The 7,138-nt window shown below is 52.1% G+C and overlaps 1 long non-coding RNA gene across 1 annotated transcript; it reads right to left on the minus strand.

Annotated features, from left to right (window-relative positions):
- Positions 1 to 775: 775 nt before the first annotated feature.
- Positions 776 to 1,646, minus strand: Gm51916. The gene is made up of 3 exons (XR_003949765.1): positions 1,358 to 1,646; positions 1,144 to 1,257; positions 776 to 864 (listed from the first exon to the last, which is right to left on the minus strand). It is a non-coding gene; the product is annotated as a predicted gene, 51916 (long non-coding RNA).
- Between the last annotated feature and the right edge of the window lie 5,492 nt (positions 1,647 to 7,138).

Consider the following 7,138-nt stretch of genomic DNA (forward strand, 5'->3'; position numbering starts at 1 on the left):
CGAAGGAAGAAGGGACCCTCTCTGACCAGCTCCTTTGGCGTCAGTCACTGCCACACCGCTCGCAGAGCCGGTGAATGGTCTGTTTCCAACCGCCAGCGTTGGAAGGCCTTCCGGGGGTCTCTAGTGGCGAGGTGCCAGCATCCACCTGAGCCTCCTGAGACAGGTGGCGTTCCACCTGCCAAGCCCCCGGGTGCAGCAGTTGAGGGTGGCAGGCGGCCCACAGACTATGCTGTTTTACCGGATCTAAGTAGGGAAGCCAAAGAGTGGGAAAGACAGTAACAGTGGCTCACACTGATGCCGGCTCTGAGAGAGTCAGGGATGAAGCAGTTTGTGTTTTGAGATGGTCTTTTTTATGTAGCCCAGGCTGGCAGCAATCTTGTGGCAATCCTGGCTTAGCCTCTCCCACGTGCTAGGTTACGCGTGTATACCGTCACACCCGTCCAAGGCTATTTTATTTTGTGTTTTGTTGTGTTTGTTTTTATTTGTTTGTTTGTTTGTGTTAAGACAGGGTTTCTCTGTAGCCCTGGCTGTCCTAGAACTTCCTACATACAGCAGGCTGGCCTCGAACTCAGAGATCCACCTGCCTTTGCCACCGGAGTCCTGATATCAAAGGCGAATGCCAGCACCGCCAGGCCCAAAGCACAGTTCTTAACATCCAGGTCTGATGGGAAAGAACAGATCCTCACCCTGGATGAGACAGGTAGCATGTGCTGGGTTGATCCCAGGGCCGGGACGGAAGAGAAATGAGGTTGTGCCCCAGCGTCCTGCTGGGGAAGGCGGAAGGAGCGAGGGGAGCAATAGGACCTGGGCGGCTCCAGGGCTGGGAACAGTGTGTTCAAAATGTTCCTGGGAAGAAAATGCAGCCTGGACAGGGGAGGCGAGGAGGTGAGGGAGACTAGACGGTAAGAGGTTGGTGCCCAGCTCTACCCTTCCTAGAATCAGGTGTGGTTTTCATGCTGAAGGCTGGGCGAAAGAGAGCTCTGTGGTGAAAGGGCTGGAGGGGATACGGCCCCAGGGGCTCACGAACCACATGGTTTATAGAGATCTCCCTGACAGAGGAGAGGATGCTGGGACACCCGCCCCACCCCCACCCCACCCCCCGCGTCCCGTCTGAGCCGGAAGTCATCTCACAGGGCACCTCACCACTCCTGTCTGCCGTTTCCGATCAGCTGATCTACATCCTGTTGCTTTACTCCTACTGATGCTCAAGTCAGTGCCGGTGAGGGCCGAGGCTGCGTAGGTCCGTGGTACCAGTGTCTGCCATTGATTATTAAGACACTACTGCATGCGCGACACTACTCCAAAAGACTCCACGTGTGTCTATTTTTTTTTCCCCTCAGTCCCTCGGTTCACACACCTGAGCGTGTGGTGAGTTTACGTAGGGATCACGTGACTGGATGAAGCTGAATGACAGGAGTCGGGGTCCCCACAGTCCGGTTTCTGCCTTCTGTTGCAAGGAGTTCGCCTAGCAAGACTCTGGAAAGGGGGTTCCCCTGCACCTCTCCTCACCTCCGACAGCAGCCAGTAGGGATGGCCCGCCATTGAGAAGCCTGTCAAAGCTGTGCTCTCAGCATCCGGGCTGCTTCTGTGCTACCGCTAGTGCCCAGCAACCACCAGGGACTGGGCAACAGCAAAAGTGAAGCTGACTCAGCCGGTTTCCACCCCCGCCCAGGGAAATGGGGAGCAGCCTCGGCTGGACAACAACCAATTAGGCACTTTTTATTGCCCACGCTGTCATAATCCTTCAGAGCTTGGCTGGGAGGAACAAGAGGAAATGGGATAGGATGGAATTCCAAGATACCTTTAAGTTCGTCCCAGCCACTTGCCTGCTTCCGGGCTGGGCAGCCCAGGTGAGATCTGCAAGAAGGTCTCTGGGAGAAAGCTGGGTTCCGGAGGCCCATAGGCCTTTGCAGATACGGTCTGTAACAAGAGTCCTGCAGTGTCCAGGGTTCCTCTTGTCTTTTGTAACCCAGGAAGAGGAATCATCTCAATTTCTTTTCAGGATAGGGCTGGGACAGCTAAACTCATTTAGATAAAGAGGCCTCTAAGCCAGGCGGTGGTAATACACACCTTTAATGCCAACACTTGTGAAGCAGAGGCAGGCAGATCGCTGTGAGTGTGAGGCTAACCTGGTCTCCAAAGAGAGCTCCAGAATGCCAGGGCTACACAGTGAAACCCTGTCTCAAAACAAACAAAGTCAACAACAACAAAGAGAGGAAGAGAGAGAGAGAGAGAGAGAGAGAGAGAAAGAGGAAGAGGAAAGAAAGGAAAGAAAGAAAGAAAGAAAGAAAGAAAGAAAGAAAGAAAGAAAGAAAGAAAGAAAGAAAGAAAGAAAGAAAGAAAGAAAAAGAGAAAGTGTCTTTTTAGGAGAGGGCTAGGGGCTGGTGAGATGGCCAATCTGGTAAGAGCATTTGTTGCTCTTGCAGAGGACCTGGGTTGGGTTCCCAGAACTCCCTTGGTGGCTCACTACCATCCATATCTCCAGTTCTAGGGGACCTGACCTTATCTCACCTCTACAGATACCAGACACTCATTTAGTGCACATACAGGTATGCGGGCAAAACACTCACACACATAAAATAAAATCTTAGGAAAAAAATAAAAAGGGCTGTGCCTCACTTGCCTTCTTCCCTTTCTCTCAGTTGTGCAGGGCAGAGCTTTGTCCACAGTGAGTCACTTATCTGGTCCATGGACTGTGTGGCCTTAAGAGCCCACATCCTGGTTGGGACGGGCAGCCGTGGCCTGTCAGAGCTCCCATCTCCCCCTTATGTAGTGATATTTCATCTGAATTTGTGAACCCTGAGAGGATGAACCTTCCTTTGCGCAGTCCTCAGGAGATCTCTTGTTCATTTTGTGAGTAGGGGCACCATGAGGGAAACCAAGATTTCTGGATCTTGGCAACCATGACTGAAGATCCCAGCAGACCTAGCAGATGGCAACATAGGGGGTTCTAGCCAACCTGGAGGCTCTGAGCAGGTCTGTGGTTGAGAACCCTGGGGCTAGATCGAGTCTATCAGTTCCAAGGGATGCTGTGAGCAGCCCAGGATTCCTCCTGGGCTTGCAGTGTGAGTAGACTTTGATTTAACAGAGCTGAGCAGGCCAAGTGGTTTTGAGTTTCAGAACACCAAAGGACAGTTCTTCTAGGGTGATGTGCTTATCCACTTTGTTGTAGGTGTTGGGATACAGGCAGGTCTGTGGAGGTCATGATCTGTCCCAGAGTGTGGATTCCAAAGTTAGCTGAAGGAGGGCAAGGGACAAGGAAGTAAAAGTGCACCTGGGCTAAGCAGACACCCACCTTCCCTACCACGTGTAGGCATGGTTAGGTTCAGAGGAGTCCACTCACCAGTTCAAATGCCATCGTCTCCCCTAGGTGGGGGGGGCGGGGGGGGGGAGGAGGTGGCTGTGGCTGGAGCCTGGAGGTTGCTGAGTGGGAGGAGAGTTATCGCCTTTCCAGCCAGTTCAGCCCTGAATAAGGACAAAGTAGGGCTCAACAGATGACACTTGGTGTGGAGCCAGGGTCCTCAGGCAGCCTGACAAGCAGGTGAGAGGAGAAGGCAGTGGCCAGGATACATTAAAAAAATAAAGATGGGGCAGTATCCTTTGTCCACCCTAGGTCTTAGGGGGAAAAAAGGCAAATGAGATTAGGAAAGTTGGACATCAAGTGACTAATTTTTATTTTTTTGAGACAGGATTTCTCTGTGTAGTGCTGAATGTCTTGTAACTCTCACTGTAGACCAGGCTGGCCTTGAACTCATAGAAATCCTCCTGCCTCTGTCTCCCAAGTATTGGGATTAAAGGCATGCAGCACCACCACCCGGTTGTGGCCTATCTTTTCTATATTATTAATAATATAATAATTAGGGCTGGTGAGATGGCTCAGTGGGTAAGAGCACCCGACTGCTCTTCTGAAGGTCAGGAGTTCAAATCCCAGCAACCACATGGTGGCTCACAACCATCCATAACGAGATCTGACTCTCTCTCTTCTGGAGTGTCTGAGGACAGCTACAGTGTACTTACATATAATAAATAAATAAATAAATCTTTAAAAAAATATAATAATTATTATTATCATTATTATTATCCTGAGGATTAAACCCAAGATGTCATACATCTTAGGCAAATGCTTTACATTGAGCTATAGTTACAGCCTTCCTGTCCCTCGCCATCCACTACCGACCCTTGGCGCACAGGAACGTGGGTTCTTGGCTTTACCAGGGTTCTGAGAATTCAGACTCAGGTCTCCCTGCTTACAAAGGAAGCTCTCTTACCACTGAGCCACCAGACATGGATGCGGAGGTCAGAGGTCAACAATAGCGTCTCCCTCAATCATCCTCTACCTTTTTTTTTTCCTGAGACAGGCTCTCTCATCAAACCTGGAGCTCAGCAGTTGAGCCGGATGACTGAGCAGTGAGCGTCAGGGATCCCCTGACCCCGCCTCCCCTGTACTAGGTTCTCAGGATTGAACTGTAGGTCTCCACGTTTGCACTTGGTCAACGGAGCTACCTTTTGGGCTTTTACTTTACATCAGGCTCGCCAAGTCGCCTGGGCTGGCCTTACGCGGCATGCTTTTGGAGTCATCTTTGCAGGTAACAACCTTGAGTGGAGAGGTGACTATGCTTCCCGTTGGCTTCCCAGCCACCAGGCCGGATCCTGGCCTCGAACTCTTTGATGGTCTGCGGAGGAGATCCTTACAGAGACCCAGCCAGATACAGGGAGTGTGGTTCTTGACCACAGAGATCCCTCAGTCTGAGGAGAGAGAGCAAACATCCTCTCTGATTCATCATCTGGGAGACCAGAATAGGGCAGACAGCAACAGAGCTGAGTGCTTGAGGGAGAAGCCAAGCTGTTTACTTCTGGGAGAGCTCCTCAGAGGAGACTATAAATGGTGCCTAGAGAGGGGAGGTGTGAGAATGCCGTTGGTTACCCTCAAATGATGACATTATCCAAAAAAGAAACTGCTTGGGACATCTGACTTAGGATTAAAAGTCACCCCCTTCTCCTAGGCACGGGCCTCTGTGTTGGGACAAGGGACAAACATCAGGGGAGGGAGAAAAAGAGAAGAGAGAGGGATGGAGGAAGGGATGGGGGAAGGAGGGAGGGATGAATAAAACACCAGGGAGGGGAAGCTTGTCATATTGGTGAAGATCCTCCCTGGCCCAGGGATGACCCAAAGTCACTTAAATAGGAAAGACAAAGAGGCACGTTGAGCAGGTTCCAGTCTGGGTCTGGCCACAGTGAGTCAGGGAACCGGGTAGTCTGATCCTAGGAGCCAAATCCCCGAGAATCTCTGGGGAATCTCTTAAAGACTCCAAGTGTCCAGCCTCAAAGCCGCTGACAGGTACAGATCTGCCCCTTCTCTGACCTCTTCTTTTTTCCTGCCCTTTGGGTGCCTTCTGACCTCTGACCTTGGAGCCTGAGGGACCCATTCTTTCCATAAGGCAGAATGGAATCTCCTCCCCCGACTCTAGAGATCTGGGGTAAGCCTGGATAAGAGACAGCATGGAGGACCTATGCAGATGGGTGCAGGGTAGAGGAGGGAGCCAGAAGTGCCCGTGGAGCCCGGGATGCTCTTCTGCAGCTGAGGGAAGGCATGGCTCCCACTAGGGCTCCTCTCCAGCTATCCAGGAATTCACCCTTCCCCAGAAAGAGCCAGGAGCAGGTTTATGAAGTTCAGGGAGAAAGTGGAGGGGAAATTAACATTTATCGCAGAGATCCCTCCACTTGATGCTAAGGAGCATCAAGCATTAGAAGGAAGCACCCAGGGGTCAGGGCTTTCACAGCTAGGACATCACAACCTCCTTGCCCCTTGCTCTGGGTGGACCCAAGCCAGGACAGCCCAGAGAGGTTCCTCGGGGACTTTTCAAGTGAAGGCAGCTAAACTGTGCAACTTCCAAAGGACCTCCCGAGCTAACACTTGAGACATCTTCTTGTCTCCAGATGTGTATTTAAGGGGCAAGCTTCCCCTGCAGTCCTGAGAGTCCATGCAAAACAGGGTAGAACTAGCTGTCTCTTCTGCTGGGGGGAGAGGCGGGGGATCCCCTGAGCCCTTAGACAGGCCACAGGAGCTGGCTCTAAAGGCCCACACTGGGAAGGCCTGGAGCCTGTCTGAGCCCCAGTCTCAGGCAGGAGGGAAGAGGGTGGCAAGGGGGTAGGATGTCTCTTCCGCTTGGTAGATTAGTGACTCTGAGACAGGAGAGGGCCTGTCACCAGCCCATAAATAAAGCAGCCGGAGTCTCTCCTTCCATCTGTGTTTATCTGTCTGGCCTTGAGTTTCCGGTAGAGGAGATGTCTCAGCAGCCCCAGCATCAAACGCCAGGCGTGCTGGAAGGAGGGCTGGCCTCCCTCCCTCCCTCCTTCCCCTCCTTCTGAACCTCCAGTTCTGTTTCTGCAGAGCTCTTCCTTGAAGAAGCGTCTCTCAACTTAAACACTGGCTCCAGGAGGCTTCTGGGCCCTGGGGGTGAAAGGATGCCACGGGGAATGGGTGGCCTGGAATCTCTGCCATGTCTTCTTGCCACAGATGCTCAGCCTTCCGGAACCTAGGGGAAGGGGCTCTGTCATGACCCGTCCAGGGTCACGATGGACAGGAATCCACCGGGTGCCAGAGGCCCTAAATGCATGACAAATCTATGATGACCCTGCATGCCACCTCCCACCCCACTGACCCCTTGTTCTATAACCCCCACCTCTGCCTTCTTCCTCCTCATTCTTAGATCCAGGGCAGGCCCGGGAGCTCTCCAAGGTGTGGTTCTTGGACCACTGGCCCCCTGCCTCACCGGAAAATGGAAGGGAGATGCTTGCTCCATTAGGTTACATGCAGATTCCTACTGAATCAAGAGGGACTTGGGAACTCAGGTTTGATGAGCGCCTCGGTGAATACTGGTATAATTAAGCCAAGAGGGCTGGTTGTCCTAGATAAAGGTTACCATGCTTACTCTCCACCCAGGGCACTGCTCAGTGTCTAGGACACAGTAGGTACTTATTAAATATCCTTTTAAAAAGGATTTAACTGATTTTTTTTTTCCGAGACAGGGTTTCTCTGTATAGCCCTGGCTGTCCTGGAGCTCACTTTGTAGACCAGGCTGGCCTCGAACTCAGAAATCCACCTGCCTCTGCCTCCCAAGTGATGGGATCAAAGGCA

Source organism: Mus musculus, chromosome 11 (assembly GCF_000001635.26).
Source record: "Mus musculus strain C57BL/6J chromosome 11, GRCm38.p6 C57BL/6J".
In the NCBI taxonomy this organism is placed as follows: Eukaryota; Metazoa; Chordata; class Mammalia; order Rodentia; family Muridae; genus Mus; species Mus musculus.